Genomic DNA, 17,436 nt, shown 5'->3' on the forward strand with positions numbered 1-17,436 from the left:
AGGCTGTAGCTTCATTGAAAAGACTCACATTCCTTTGAGGTTTGGTGGAAGAAAAAAAAAGAAACCCAGGGTTACTCTATATGAGTGAACACACACACATTTCCAAGGAGGAAATGTTTCAAAAAGAAATTCAACAAGAAACAATAAATAAATAAATAAAGGGTGACGGGCAATAATTTCTACACCATGTATAAAATAAGAATGTATCTGCCTCATATTGCTATTAAAGTTGTTTTCTTAAATCTTAAATGGGCATATTAGACATTTTGAATTGATCCGATCCATGACTTTTGTGATCCATTGAAGCCACTAGTAGCTTGCCTCGTGGGGTGAGGAAGCATCCAATTTAGCCCAAATTACAGGGCTAAATTAGTACGGGACAGTTGGCAAACCTAAAGACAAGCACAGTCCACTTTCTGTTACCAAATTGCCAGATGTGCTGGAGGAGCAGCAACTGAGTCCACTGGAAAGGTGAAAGGCGACTCACAGCACGGGATCATGTTACGCTGCCACGAAAACTGAGATGTCCATTATTATGTCGCGTGCACGTGCGTCAGTCTACAAAAATAGAGCCGATGATGTTATCCAGCGTTGTCCACTCATCACCTCACCAACCCAATCAATAACTGATCGGGAGAAGGAGCAACGATGCAGAGTGAGAATGTCTCTCCACAATTGAAGCATATTAACACGACGCACGTGTCAATGGTCGATGTGTTGAGAAATTATATGAATTCTGGCAGCTTTTGTCACGAATGCATGAGACACGAATGATGACACTTTGGCTGGCTCAGTCCAGGACCATAGCTAATTATTTGGAAGCCCAAAGTAAACATAGTAAAAGCCACAGTCACAGCCTCACCCAACATACTTCAGTCACATTTTTTACAATTGTTGAAATTTTTGGCCACAATGTTTTGATTTGTTTTTTTTTGTTTTTTTTGTTTTTTTAAACAATGATTTGACAGCTTAAGCGAGAAAATTTCCTGAGCTACGATTATTATCCAACAAGCATCTCAACAATTCAGGATTCACCAACCTTTTTGAGGCTGAACGCTAATTCTTGGGAACTGATTAATGTGTAGGGGAACCAGTTTGATGCAAACTTCTGAAATAACAAATATGCCAATGTGGTGCTGTTGGCTTCATCAAGCCGTGATCTCCAACTCTCACTGGAGCTGTTCGCAGCCAAGTGTGAAGAGGTTGGGATGAAGATCAGCACCTCCAAATCCGAGACCATGGTCCTCAGTCGGAAAAGGGTGGCGTGTCGGGGATGAGATCCTGCCCCAAGTGGAGGGTTCAAGTATCTTGGGGTCTTGTTCACGAGTGAGGGTAGGATGGAGCGAGAGATTGACAGGCGGAACGGTGCAGCGTCTGCAGTGATGCGGACTCTTTATCGGTCCGTCGTGGTGAAGAAAGAGCTGAGCCAAAAGGCAAAGCTCTCGATTTACCGGTCGATCTACGTTCCAACCCTCACCTATGGTCACGGGCTGTGGGTCGTGACCGAAAGAACAAGATCCCGGATCCAAGCGGCCGAAATGAGTTTCCTCCGCAGGGTGTCCGGGCTCTCCCTGAGGGAGAGGGTGAGAAGCTCGGTCATCCGGGAGGGACTCAGAGTCGAGCCACTCCTCCTCCGCGTTGAGAGGAGCCAGCTGAGGTGGCTCGGGCATCTGGTTCGGATGCCTCCTGGACGCCTCCCTGGGGAGGTGTTCTGGGCATGTCCCACCGGCGGGAGGCCCCGGGGACGACCCAGGACACGCTGGAAAGACTATGTCTCTCGGCTGGCCTGGGAACGCCTTGGAATCCTGCCGGTGGAGCTGGTTGCAGTGGCTGGGGAGAGGGAAGTCTGGGTTTCCCTCCTAAAGCTGCTGCCCCCGCGACCCGACCTCGGAAAAGCAGAAGAAGAAGGATGGATGGATGGAACTCTCTACTAGTGCTGGGCGATATGGCGATTGATATCACCATGACGATAGAAAAATGTTTATCGTGCCCTTCCTTACATATCGTCTATATCGTCATTTACACTCATTTTAGACAAAGATGTCCATACTGTTTGCAGTATTAGAACGCTACAATATTATTTTTGTCATTATGCATTGCATGCACTTGATGTATTTAAGTGCCAAACAAGAGAAAGAAATGGACTAGATGCACAAATCACTTCCGCATTCGCCGGATGGTGCACCCAACCTTCCGGTGCCGGGAGACTTCAGCGGAACGCACTGTTAATGTGATGTAAAGCGGCAATCCAAAATCCTTAAACCACTCAAAAAGAACAGGCCGTTCCTTGCTATATCAATATATCGAACAGAATTTTAAAACTACTAATTAGATCTCCCAGAGCCGAAATTTTGACCGCTTTAGCTGTGGAAATGATGTAATTGCTTAAAATGATTAGTACACGTAAAATACAAGCCGTTTAAGTAACTAAGAAAGCTTTTTTTTATTTTTATTTTTTTATTTAATGTAAATTATGTATTGTAGCTACTCTATGGGTCCACAAAATATCCTACCAAACGCCCCCCGCCCCACCCCTTCAGTATCTTTTCTCAGTTCATTTGAGCTCAGCCACGCTCATGTCGGCTTGCACATTTTATGATGACATTTCTGACTCTTGATTCAATATTTGTTTTTGCACTAAAATGAGGCCTGATTCATATATATTTATATATATATATGTATTAGGGCTGTCAAAGTTAAAGCGTTAATTGATTAATTAATCACAGAAAAAAGTTAAATTAATCACATATTAACGCAGATTAATCGCACTATTTTTTTTGCACCGCACTTGAGCCTTGAACGTAACCGCGGATGGTTACATTGAAGGCTGCGCAGTTCAGTGATGAGGTCAATGCACGGCATTTCCTACACCTGTTGTTCCAAAATGAGCGGGATGACTCCAGTTGGTGTGCTCGGTGGTAACTTTCACTCTCAAAAACACGCCGACAGGACTTTAGATAAAACAAAAGTAATTTGCGTTTAATTAATTGCAAAATTGCACCCAATTGTTTTGATGCTGTTTCGTTTTTGTCACGCCGCCACCGGCGTGGCGGTCCATGCTTTTATTTTTGTGTCCATGTTTCCTGTCTTACCCTGAAAGTCTAACTCTCCTCTCACCCCAGGTCACTTGCCCTTCCTGCCGCTCCCTAATTACCGGTCCCCGCCCATGATTATCACCACCTGCCACCAATCAAGCCACAATAAAAGCCATCTGCATTCTCCCCTCCGTTGCCGAAGTGTCACATCTCAGTGCATGGAAGCGTCCCACAGTCCTCGAGTCCTTGTTCCCGTTGCCTTGTCATTTTGCCTTGTTTTTGTGCCTTTTCCTCCCCAGCGGAGCGCCCTTAGTTACCCCTTGTGCCTTGAGCCCTTTTTCCTCCCTAGCGGAGCGCTTTTTGTTGTCCCCTGTACCTTTTGCCTGTTTTTTCCTCCCCAGTGGAGCGTTTTTAGTTCTCCACTTTTTGACTTCCCATTCTCCTCTCAGTTTGAGAGGAGACAGCTGCTGACCGGAAATAAACCTGTTGCCTTGGTGGCCTACCTTTATCCTGCGTCTGAGTCCTACCTCTCCTTGTCGTGTCAGTACACTTCGGCCAGCATGGACCCAGCAGGAAAGGTCGAGGCTACACTGCAGAGCCAGGAGGCCCGGCTTGACAACCAGGACCGGATTCAACAAGCCATGATGTCCCAGCTGGGGGAACTGTCCAGCCAGGTCCACGAGCTGGTGAGCCACACGCGGCGTCGAGCTCCAGCCCCCACCGGACAACTTCCCCACCCTGAACTCTCCGTCCCGACCATGTCATTCACCGGGGTAGGATTAAGACTGGCCTCCCCAGAACGATACTCCGGTGAACCCGGACGCTGTCAGACTTTCCTCACGGAATGTGATATCCACTTCGAACATTTACCACAGGCATTCTCCACAGCCCGGTCCCGGGTGACCTTCATGGTTTCTCACCTGACTGGACGGGCCAAAACCTGGGCAACCGCAGAATGGGCCAGGGTTTCCTCGGTCTGTCAGAGTGTACAGGACTTTCAAGCCGCCTTGCGCCAAGTCTTCGATCCCGAGAACAACGACCGAGAGAAGGCACAAGCTTTGAGCCGGCTCCAACAACGCAGAGAACCCGTCAGCGACTACGCAATCCGCTTTTGCACCTTGGCAACGAACAGTGGCTGGAACTCCACAGCTGTACAGGATCACTTTTTGAAAGGACTCACACCCGCCATACAGGAACTCCTGATTCCTGTGGAACTGCCAGCTGACTTGGACGCTTTAATCTCCCTCGCGATCCGCACAGATCATCGTCGCCAAGAACTGACCAAGATCAGCGGACTCCGAAGGAGGGAGGAACCCACCTCCCGGTCACAGCCACTGGTGACAGGGAGACCGCAGCCCATCTTTCCACCCCGACCGGCACCAAGGGAGGTGGGCCACGCCAGAGAGGAACCCATGCAGCTTGGACGGGCTCAGCTAACGCCCGAGGAGCGACAGTGTCGCCGCCGAGAGGGCCGCTGCTACTACTGTGGTGAACTTGGCCACCTGGTGGGAACCTGCACCGCTAAAAGAGGCTCACCGGTGAGTTCCCCGTCAGCCCGACCCTACTCTCCTGACCAAGTAAGCCATTAAAACCATGTGAACCGAGTATTGCAACGCCTGTTGGATCATCAACTGTACGTGAAAGCGGAAAAAAAGCCTGTTCCACGTCAACACCATCTCCTTCCTGGGATTTGTCGTTTCACCCGGGAGGGTGGAGATGGACTCCGACAAGGTCAGCGCCGTGCGAGATTGGCCCACGCCGGACTCGCGAAAGAAGGTTCAGCAGTTCCTTGGATTCGCCAACTTTTACCGACGGTTCATAAGAAACTTCAGCACCATTGCCGCTCCCCTACACGCCTTGACCTCCCCACAGGTTCGATTCATGTGGACCCCGGAATCCGAAAGAGCATTCAAAGACTTTAAAATTCGATTTACCAACGCCCCAATGCTCAAAATTCCTGACCCCAAGCACCAGTTCGTGGTTGAGGTCCACGCCTCGAACATTGGGATTGGGGCCGTATTGTCCCAGCGCTGCCAAGAGGACGGCAAGACGCATCCCTGCGCCTTTCTCTCACGGAAGCTATCAAAAGCAGAACGCAACTACTCTGTAGGAGATCGGGAGCTGCTAGCAGTGAAGGTGGCTCTCGAAGAATGGAGGCACTGGTTGGAAGGAGCTGAACACCCCTTCGTGATCTGGACCGACCATCGAAACCTGGAATATTTACGCCAGGCCAAGAGACTCAACCCTCGACAGGCCAGATGGTCTTTGTTTTTTAATCGCTTCTCATTCTCTCTGACCTACAGGCCAGGCAGCCGAAACGTCAAAGCTGACGCCTTATCAAGAGTCCACGAGTCCGAGCCATTAGAGACCGAGCCTGAGACAATTTTGCCCCGCGACTGCATAGTCGGGGCCATGAGATGGCAGATTGAAGACGATGTCAAGGAGGCGCTTCGAAACGTCACTCCTCCCACGACATGCCCTCCACGTCGGCTCTTCGTGCCTGAGGAGCTAAGGTCCCAGGTAATACACTGGGCTCACACATCACAGCTATTTTGTCATCCTGGAGTCCGCAGGACCATGTATGCTGTTGCCCGGAGATTCTGGTGGCCGGCAATGGAAACCACCATAAAAGATTACGTCGCTGCCTGTCCGACTTGTGCCCGCAACAAGACTTCAAATCAGTCCCGGATGGGCCTTCTCCAACCGCTACCAATCCCATCCAAACCATGGGCAGAAATCTCCTTAGACTTTGTGACCGGACTGCCCCCATCCCATGGTAAAACCACAATCCTCACTGTTGTCGACAGATTCTCCAAAATGGTTCGCTTCATTCCACTATCCAAGCTCCCATCCGCCAAAACGACCGCAGACATCATGATCCACCACATATTCCGGTTTCATGGATTCCCACTACACATCGTCTCCGACCGTGGACCACAGTTCGTCTCCCGATTCTGGACGCAATTCTGCAAAGCCCTAGGAGCCAAGGCCAACCTGACTTCAGGATACCACCCGGAGGCCAATGGGCAGGCTGAAAGATTAAACCAGCAACTCGAAACCGGACTCTGATTCCTCGTCTCCCAGAACCCGACTACCTGGAGCACTTACCTGGTTTGGGTCGAGCTCGCACATAACTCTCTGCCGACATCTGCCACAGGTCTCACCCCATTCAAATGCGTCCATGGCTATGACCCCCCTTTCTTCGCCGAATTGGAAGAGGAGGCGAAGGTACCCTCGGTCCAGACCATGATCCGTCGGTGCCACAAAGTCTGGTCGGCGGCCCGGATGGCGCTTCAACGCCAGGGAGACCGGGTAAAGAGGGCCGCCGACCGGAAGAGGAGACCGGCGCCCGACTACCGCCCAGACCAACAGGTGTGGCTCTGCCAAACACCTTCGACTCAAGGTACCATGTCCAAAGCTGGCCCCGCGATTTGTGGGGCCGTTTCCTGTAACCAAGACTTTAGGTCCAGGCGCCGTTCGACTCTGCCTGCCAAGATCCCTCAGAGTTCATCCAAGATTCCACGTCAGTCAAGTCAAACCGGTCCATGAAAGCCCACTTGTACCCTCCGAACCCGACCCACCCCCCCCCAGAGATGATTGAAGGTGGCCCCGTTTACAAGGTCAGAAAACTTTTGGATGTTCGTAATCGGGGCCGCGGGAAACAATACCTGGTTGACTGGGAGGGATACGGCCCGGAGGAAAGGCAATGGTTTCCCTCCCGGTTCATCGTAGATCCCTCGTTAATTGATGATTTTTATGAAGAACACCCTGACATTCCTGGGCCGTCAAGAGCCGGCCGTTGAGGGGGGGTTGACTGGGTTGAATCCCAGTCACGCCGCCACCGGCGTGGCGGTCCATGCTTTTATTTTTGTGTCCATGTTTCCTGTCTTACACTGAAAGTCTAACTCTCCTCTCACCCCAGGTCACTTGGCCTTCCTGCCGCTCCCTAATTACCGGTCCCCGCCCATGATTATCACCACCTGCCACCAATCAAGCCACAATAAAAGCCATCTGCATTCTCCCCTCCATTGCCAAAGTGTCACATCTCAGTGCATGGAAGCGTCCCACAGTCCTCGAGTCCTTGTTCCCGTTGCCTTGTCGTTTTGCCTTGTTTTTGTGCCTTTTCCTCCCCAGCGGAGCGCCCTTAGTTACCCCTTGTGCCTTGAGCCCTTTTTTCCTCCCTGGCGGAGCGCTTTTTGTTGTCCCCTGTACCTTTTGCCTGTTTTTTCCTCCCCAGTGGAGCGTTTTTAGTTCTCCACTTTTTGACTTCCCCTTCTCCTCTCAGTTTGAGAGGAGACAGCTGCTGACCGGAAAAAAACCTGTTGCCTTGGTTGCCTACCTTTATCCTGCGTCTGAGTCCTACCGCTTCTTGTCGTGTCTGTTTTGAGCAATACACGCATGCATGCAATTGCGTACATGCATTTAATCAATGTTTGCAACATTCAGATAATAAAATGCGTTAATGTCAAAATATTACGGTATTTTGTATTTATTTTATATTACGCAAATACACCAGTAATTTAGCTGATTAATCGTGATTAATCAAAATTTAAAAGTGTGATTAATCAAATTTAAAATTTTAATCGTTTGACAACACATATATATTTATATATATCATACATACACACGTTTAACTGCTGTCCTCATCGTTTTTTGCCCTCTTGTTCATGTTCTCCTCTCTCAGAAGTGTTTTTTTTTTTTTTTTTTTTTGCCTGGTGTTTTGTAAAGAACTGATCCATGGATTTTTTTTTTTTTTTTTAAAGTTTTTATAATAGTTTTAGTTTGTCATTTTTCTTTTTATTTATTATTTCCAATGTTCACTATGTTGATGTGTAATTTAGATTTTTTGTTGGCTTTTTTTTTGGCTCTTAATTTATTTTTTGCTCGTTTATTTCCTTTGTCACTATTTCCCACTTTGACTATTTTTTTGTTTTCATTTGTGTGCAATAAACCCAACCTCAGTCAACCACCAAACATGTGGTCAAAAACACTTTATTTTTTTTTTATTTTTTTTTTTTTTTTTTTTTTTTTTTTTTTTTTAAGAGACAAGCATATGAAATTTACACTGTCTGGTAATTTGTGCTCATCGTGTGTGGGCTGGGATTGGAACGTAACTGTCTGTCACTCACCCGTGAATCTTCGCAAACGACATATCATCAGTCAGTGTCAGGAGGAGGAGGGACTTTACTGAACGTACTCCCATGCTATTGGCGTTCACCAAAGATATATCGAGAACTTTCCGTTCGCCAATGTGAATGAACGAGTCAAATGAGTGAAAGTGAACGTGTTGACATTTCCGGTTCACGAACGAGTCTGAGTGAACTTCTACCGCCATTCTCGTTAGTTACTACATTATAGTTACAGTGTTTTTGATAGAAATAATAATAATAGACACATGGAAAAAACTGTAACATAACATTAACTGCGCGTGCACTATTTTATTTTTTTTTCCATCCGTGGCGCGGGAGATGAACGAATCAGTTGAACTATTCTTTTTAATGAACTGATTCTAGTGATTCAGTTCACTTAAAAGAACTGTCATGCCCATCAGTGGGTCAGACGGTGTATAGGTGAGGTGTTGAATCTTCAGATGGAACCTGCCGGCTAACTGTTCATAACATCTAAGATTTTCATTGTTCCATTTCTATTTATTTATTTTTTGTTTTTCTTTTATTTTAATGATACGTTATTAGATAAGAATAGTTTATTAGTACATTAACATAATAGAATAGGGAGTAGGACTAGATCAATTATTGCACTTCTTCCTACTCCTTTTGAAAATGTAATTTATGACAGTGATGAATTATTTTCTTTCTTCAAATTTTTATTTTAATTTAAACTTATATTTTGTAATGTGCTAATATGTTCAATAAACCAACCAACCAACAACTCCTCTCTGGTCTGTAGCCTCCTCTTCGGCCACGTCTCTTTGCCAACGTCAATATTTTGAAGCAGATGTAATGCCTCTGCTGTTTATTTTTTTCATGTCATCCCATGATGACATGCTGAAACATGGTTGCTATGGAAATCCGACAGCGTTGTCAGTGATGCAAGAATAATGACTCATATAAGTATTTTCATGTTTTTAATACAATAAAATGACAGCATGGGAATAATACACATACAGGCACATGAAAAATAAAAATGCCAGAATGGCAGAAATAGATAATTTTGTAAACAGAGTAACAACGCATTGTGGTGTATTACTAATGTGACCACTAGGCAGCGCTGTGGTATTATTGTACCGTCAGCCCTCAGTGCAGGTAGACATGTCCCGAAGATGGGGACATGATCACCAACTGGTGTTTCCGAAGGCTGACACTTCAAGAAAAAGGATAAGAGGAACCTTTGTCCTCTCCGGCTGTAATCGTATAAAAAAGTGGTTGTCTGTTCCAGTCGTCCATTCCAGGCAAGAGTCTACGAAGTAGATTTCCACTGGTCCATTCTTGGCAGTCAGGTTACAAAAAACTTTGTACTAAGAATCACATTAAAATGAAAAAGTCCTGGCCGAGATTCAGGCTGAACACAATGGTTTTATTGACAAAGACAAGTGAGATGCTCCGTTTTGACACGAAGTTGAGCTTCAGTACAATGGAATACATTTGCTTAAATAGAAAATATACAGAAACACCCCCCTTGGTTTGATTGGTTTAAGGGCAAACCATTTCGTCGTTATTGGCTTCTCAAATATCGTGCACACCTTCTTATTAACATAATTAAACACTTTTGGGCACTAGAGTGCGCCATTTGCTTACAGACAACTCCATATTGCTAGCATTTCCTTGACTGTGAATTCAACTTTGGATGACCTTAGGAACAACAGGATGACTGTCTATACATCATAAATGCCTCGGGCGGCCACCTGGAGGGTGATGTCTCGGTCAGCTCATTCTTTTACAGTAGTAGTCAGGCTGTTAATGACCTTTAAATCATTTAAAATATATTATAGTTGTCAAGAAACTAAGTTTTTATAGCTGTCAGCTGTGTGAATTTTTTTTTATTGCCGTTAGCTGAATAACGTAGTGTTCTTTGTAAGACTGAAGTAAGCGGTGAGCCCCTCATCCTATTGTTAATACAGTCTGCATTTTTTCGGGGGGTTAAATGCAGTTTCATATTTTAATACAGCACTTAATAGAATGTAATACACACAATATAATTAGTTTATGATGTATAGTGTCACTTGGATACCTTTAAAATTATATATTTGGCTAAAATCAATCCACATCATTCCCAACGTTCCTTCCTTTCATGATGTATATACATCATGATCAAACAAAACGATTCCTGCTTATATGTTGAACACATCAAATATGTAAGCATCAAAGTTCAATCTTTCGAAAAAAAAAAAAACTTGGTGATTAAATGGGATACATTAGTTAAACACAGAACATAATGATTGTAGAATTGTCTTTTGGGGCAGAAACATGACGAGGCTGAAAATGTCCAATTGTTGATGAGGTAGGAATGTTCAAAGTTCAAACGGGGCGATCAGGCTGGGGGAGGGTAGGGCATATGTGATCAGCACCATCCGGCTGATTATGATTTGGCACTGCCTGGGGATTATTGTGCCCCATAAGGGACAATGTATCGTGAAAATGTGGTTGATGATGTCAAGCCGCTTGCCCTCCTGGTGTTTGAGATTCTGAAGGTTGTGTATGTTGAGCTGTATCTCGAGCTTACTGTAGATTTGTTGGTGGGCCTGACGATGGTCCTGGAGACGTTTGCGGTTTAGCGGACGCTCCTGTCTGGTTGGAGTTGAACACTTCTCAGCAGGAACTGGAGGTGACGACGGTGCAGGCGCTGAAGGCAGAGCTGGTTGCCTCACAGGGCTGTTGGTGGTTGCGTTGGAGGTGGCTGGGGGGCACGGCTGATGGTTGCACCTGAGGGTCACAGCTGGTACCATGTTGTAATCTCCCACCATAACCGGGCTGCTATTCAGGCCATTCAGCAGCTGCTATCACCAAGTCCCCTAGACAAACATCAAACATGAGCACTTTTCCCAATTGAGTGAACAATATAAATTTTGAAAATGATAAAAAAAAAAAATTGCCTTACTCAGATTCACTTCCCTCTTTTGACACATACCACATGTGTCAACACAAATGATACCAGAAGACTCCTGGTACTTGTTATGGTGGGGGTGTGATGGGTGGACCCAAAGACGGAAAAACCAGGCAGGGAGAAGGGGAATGACAGCAACTAGAATAACTTTATTGATGGGATGAAATGGGGATAGACCTAGCGTGAAGAACGGGGGCACAACTGGCATGACGAACCTGGCGTGGACTGATGGTGAGACTTGGCGTGGATGACTTGGCGTGGCGTGGATAACTTGGAAGACTTGGCGTGACGTGGATGACTTGGAAGACTTGGCTTGACGTGGATGACTTGGAAGACTTGGCTTGACGTGGATGACTTGGACAGGTGCTGATACTTGGCGTGGACAGTTGCTGATATTTGGCGTGGATGACTAGGAAGACCTGGCGTGGATGACTAGGAAGACTTGCTGTGGCGTGGATGACTCTGAAAACTTGCCGTGGCATGGATGACTCGGAAGACCTGGCGTGGCGTGGATGACTCGGAAGACTTGGCAGACTGACACAACACTGTGATGCAAACATTCAACATCTAACATGCAAACAATCAGAAGTGGCACAGTCGTTTCAAGCCACATCATTAAAATTAGGCCTTCTCCATATGACTATTTTGTCAGTCAAATGGTGCCCTTAAATTGTCACGATCATAAATATTCCTTTAATTCAGGTTAAAGTCAAATTTTAACTAATCCGTCAACATCTTCAATTAGACTAGTCATAAAATATACAGGTTCGGGTGAGAGGCAGTTACTCTCTTATTTGTGATCACAACACCCTGACTTAAACTAATCATCATTGCCATATTATGCATGCAATTGTTTACTACCCCCATAGGCGACTGCAGTATTTTTTTTTCTTATTCTTCTCTTCTTCTTATAAGAAGTAATGTGAGTACACAACATCAAGATCCATACACAGACAAACACTCAAGAAGTAATGTGAGTACACAAACATACAGGAGCTATACTAGAGAATCAAAACTGATTTTTTGGCATCTCACAGCTCCCCTTCACTCATGAATATCAAATCCCAAATTTTCCATCCTAACCTTTTTTTCTAAAAATACGTCATCTTTCCTGCGAAGCTCTGATTAACCTAACATTTTCCAAATTCAACTTCAAATCACGCGCTGAGCTATTCATCTTACCAACATTCTCAACACATGTAATTCAAAGCTCGCAGTTCATGTCACTTACCCATTTTTGTTTGTTTTTAAACTCTTTCAATCTAATGTAAAAAAAATCAATTACTTTAAACAAAGTACTAACAAGGATAGCTACAATACTCCAACTTATCATTCTCATCCTGTCTTCTTCTTACAATCACTTAACAATAATAGATTTGTCCATTACAGTAATTTTTTGACGCCAGTTCAATTCCAGTATACTTCACACGTGTAATCTGATTGTTTTGCTTTTTCTTTCTCTTTTGTTGCAATATTTTCTACTAACCAATTTAACATTTATCAAACATACATACTGTACGACCTCCATCTAAATTTTACACAACCACACCATTATTCTTTATCTAAGCTATTGTTTAGCATTAATGTTAATCACTAGTAGAATCCCAAGGTTCTTATCCATAAACTCTAACTCCTCAAGGCACTGACAGTACTTTTTCACACATCCACAAGTCTAGCTAAATATTGGGACATTTTTCCACAACGTCCCCCTTTAATAACATATAAACTTAAAAAAAAAGGTTCTCACTTTACATATACTCGTATTTAAAATTTGCCCTAACTACCCTAAACACAATAACCAGTCTCAAGGGCTATCCATAAGCACAACATTAAACAACCATACTTCATAAAAATAAGATAAAATTTTGTATGAATTTACAATAAATTAAAAGTAGCGAATTACACTCATTTGCAAACCAACTAATAAGAGCTTCTGATGAAAAAAAAAAGAAAAAAAAAGTCTCCTCCCGTTCCTAACCTACATCCATCCATCCATTTTCTTGACCGCTTATTCCTCACAAGGGTCGCGGGGGCTGCTGGCGCCTCTCTCAGCTGGCTCTGGGCAGTAGGCGGGGGACACCCTGGACTGGTTGCCAACCAATCGCAGGGCACACAGAGACGAACAACCATCCACACTGACACGCACACCTAGGGACAATTCGGAGCGCCCAATTAACCTGCCATGCATGTCTTTGGAATGTGGGAGGAGACTGGAGTACCCGGAGAAGACCCACGCGGGCACGGGGAGAACATGCAAACTCCACCCAGGAAGGTCCGAGCCTGGACTCGAACCGGAGACCTCAGAACTGGGAAGCGGACGTGCTAACCACTCGACTACCGTGCCGCCCTCCTAACCTACAATTCACAAAAATTAAACGTACTCAGGTGATTTGTTTAATCCTATGTCTCTTTTTTTGTTTCTGTTTTGCAGTAGAAATGTCACTATATTTAATAATTTTAATAAAGTTGACCTTCAAATTCCAACTATTTTATCCATAAATGTGTGTGTTAAGAGTTATAAAATGGACCTTAATTATTCAATTAAGTCTTAGCAATTTGGCATGTTAATTTCAGCATACTTTTAGTCTAAGTTTTCTAAGATTTAAAATACCATTATATTTTATCTACTCCATTAAATAGCTACACAGTGTAAAATAGATTTAATGTAGCTAAATCTGTATTGCCAATGCCAATATTTGGCAGATAGTAATCATCACTATCAATAATCCTAATAATTCCTTAAAATAATAGCTAAATCTGATCCTACATTGAATTTAGCCAAGTAATATAAAATCTAGTCCCTTTTAGCAAAATATACATCCTAATTACCTATTCTGATCAATTTTCTTGGTTATTGCATCTCAATAAGCAACCATAAAGGTTCACCACTTTACTGTATACAAAATTTCAACGCTAATGTTTTGATGTTACACTTATTTTCTGTTCATTTTAGCAAACTTTCCTAGAATGATTGATTTTTGGTTTACTTATCAAAACTCCTTCAATATGTCAACACCATACAGTCCATGTCCACCTTCCAAAGCGTCCTTCCAGCGTCTCCCAACAATCTTTCAAAAGTTTTGTCCATTGAGCTTTCATGAGTGTGTCCATCCATGCTCGGGACTTCGTCCAGCCAGTCCAGTTTTTTGTTCATCCAAGCTCCTTAGGATGCAACTGTAAGTCCTTTCAGAAACAGTTTATCACACATAACAGGTGTTCATCATTGTCCTGTGTGTGATGTTGTGCCCCCCTCACACAACAAAAGTCCTCCTTTGTGCCACAGTTTTTCCAGACCGAAGTCACTCTTCTATTGTTGTCAGAGTATTTAAGAGAATTGGTCAACACCAGGATTTGCATCTTTCAATGGCCAAAGACTTGTACGATGTAAACATACAGGGATCAAAATCAGTGGATCTATTCTCACAGTAACAGTTTTTCCATCGTGGGTGACTTTAATTAACAGATATATTCGTCAATTAGTATTGTAGTATTTTATATCCTGTGTCATTTCTAGTGTTCTCAAAATTAAAGCGTTAACTAATTAAATAATAAAAAAAAATTATTGCATAAGTCCTATATTAACGTGGGTTAATCACACTATTAATCTTAACTGAAGATGGTTCAGCTAACTGCGGATGGTTAAAGGTAGCACATGTTATGTTTAAACAAACATAACTACATGTGTTAACATATATCATTTACTATGTTTGTGTATAATATTCAGAATATTTGTTCATGCCAAAATATAGGAGTCATCTTTTTCCATTTTAAATTATACAAATAATCACCTGACTAAAAAAAAAAGAGGAGGATAAGCGTGTGCAGTAGATTAAAAAACAAAAAATTTTGAAAACATCCTCATAACATTAGATGTTAAAGGTAGGATTTCTGGTAGTGCCCCCCCAGAGGGTGAACAACTTATAAGACCAACTACAAACACGACCCCGCGCAACTTCTTAGACCAACCACAAAATATTTTATCATAAACTCACACAGGGCACACGGTATATTCACATCTCCGTAATTTTAAAACCTCAATTGCAGTGCAAAATTAAAGATGTAATAATTGTACTACAATAAATCCCTGTATGGGACAATGATAGCCTAGCAAAGAACAAACTTAATTATTTACATCAACCATTCAGAATATTATTTCAGAATCGTGAATCGGGACTGGCAGAAGTTAGGTTTACGTTTCACAAGAATTGTTTTTCCTTGTGTGCTTTGCTTTCATTTCATTGTTGATGGTTCCGATAACTGGTTCTAATGATGCAGACCAATTTGAGTAGCACTCAGTACCTTATGAGAGAACATTTGTTTTCACACTCTTACTGATGAAATGCTGTGGAAAAGTCAATTTACTGTAAGTGTGGCAACGCAGGATGGCCCCCACTTTTCACTTTTCGCTTGAGCATGAGCAGCGCCATTTATTTGGTACATCCGTGCTGTAGCAGTCTGCGCATCCACCTGAGAGTCTGACAGTGATTTTTTTTTTTTTTTTTTTTTTAAGCTTTGAGCCAGGACAGCATACTAGCGTTTTCATTTCATTTTCTTAACTAAAGAGCCAGACCCGTCACCAGAAAGAAAGTGCAGGGCGGGGACATTACCTTTTTTTGTGGGAGCACACTTCATCAACCTAAACTAACGTTCTTCAGATTGAACAGTGGCATTGTGACCACTGCAAAAGTACTCAGAAATATTTTCTGTCACTTAAAAGCAGCAGTTCATTCTGAAATCTAAAAGACAATCGGGAAAAAATTGTGTAGTTCATTTTGCATTTATTCAACTCAAAAGTTCATTTGCAACAAAATCACTCGTCACTTCTATAAACAACGATGTCCGAATGAATGACTCGGTTACCCAACCACTTCTATCTGTGATTGGCTAGCAGTTGGCTTCATTTACTTTTTGGATTAGGACTGTACGATATGGACAAAATTTCTGATCATTTTTGCCAGACATCTCTATTATTTGGTCTTAGACTCAGCATGAGACTTTGCATCATTTCAGTGTTTTATAGTGCCTTCTCTATTTTGTGTTATTTTCAGTATACTTATCATATTTATGCCTAGGTGGTTGAGTGGTTAGCACCTCCACCTCCCAGTTCTGAAGACTCAAGTTCGAGTCCAAGCTCCGGCCTTTCTGGGAGTTTGCATGTTCTCCCCGTGCCTGTGTGGGTCTGCTCCAGCTACTCCGGTCACCTCCCACATTCCAAAAGAAATGCATGGCAGGTTAATTGGGTGCTCCAAATTGTCCCTAGGTGTGCTTGTCCGTGTGGATGGTTGTTCGTCTCTGTGTGCCCTGCGATTGGCTGGCGACCAGTCCAGGGTGTCCCCCGCCTACTGCCCAGAACCAGCTGAGATAGGCGCCAGCTCCCCCCGCGACCCTTGTGAGGAATAAGCGGTCAAGAAAATGGATGGATGGATGGATTATCATATTTACTTATTCACTTCCCTACATCTTGTTATAATTATTTTAATATTAATTTTATTTGCTTGTATACTTACCGACTTGTGACATTTACTATAATTCATTTTATCCATCCATTTTCTTGACCGCTTATTCCTCACGAGGGTCGCGGGGGCTGCTGCCGCCTATCTCAGCTGGCTCTGGGCAGTAGGCGGGGGACACCCTGGACTGGTTGCCAACCAATCGCAGGGCACACAGAGACGAACAACCATCCACACTCACACACACACACCTAGGGACAATTCGGAGCGCCCAATTAACCTGCCATGCATGTCTTTGGAATGTGGGAGGAGACCGGAGTACCCGGAGAAGACCCACGCGGACACGGGGAGAACATGCAAACTCCACCCAGGAAGGCCGGAGCCTGGACTCGAACCGGAGTCCTCAGAACTGGGAGGTGGACGTGCTAACCATTCGACCACCGTGCCGCCCTAATTCATTTTATTTTTTTATTATTTTCTTTCACTTGTCTCGACTGCAAGACTGATTTCTATTCCATGCATAGCACATTGTATGCAGCAATGGATGTTTTAAAGTGCTTTATAAATAAGGTTGAGTTGAGATATATTGATAATATAGAGAAACGGGGTCAGTGAAAAACTAAGCAAAATATCTATCCAAAAGGATGTGTAAAGTGCTGTTTTTTAATTAGAACTTAGTGACAGTCATTAACATTAACAAACCTTGTACTAAAAAAAAGAATTCAACTTACATTGTACTGCAACTGTGCTTTAGTGACAAATAATTTTATGCTCCAAAGTTGTCGTGTATGTGTGACTGCGTGGGTCTGTTAACCGCAAATTGTGTATTGTTACAATTCGTCTGTGCTGTGCGGCTTGACTAATCAATACAAAAGTTTGCCACTCACCTG

General features: G+C 43.7%; 1 protein-coding gene across 6 annotated transcripts in view; it reads left to right on the forward strand.

Moving 5' to 3' along the window:
• The window catches only part of ddc (dopa decarboxylase), a 154,074-nt gene that overhangs the window by 122,732 nt on the left and 13,906 nt on the right, over nt 1-17,436 (forward strand). The window lies entirely within an intron of this gene.

Source organism: Festucalex cinctus, chromosome 7, assembly GCF_051991245.1.
Source record: "Festucalex cinctus isolate MCC-2025b chromosome 7, RoL_Fcin_1.0, whole genome shotgun sequence".
Classification (NCBI taxonomy): Eukaryota; Metazoa; Chordata; class Actinopteri; order Syngnathiformes; family Syngnathidae; genus Festucalex; species Festucalex cinctus.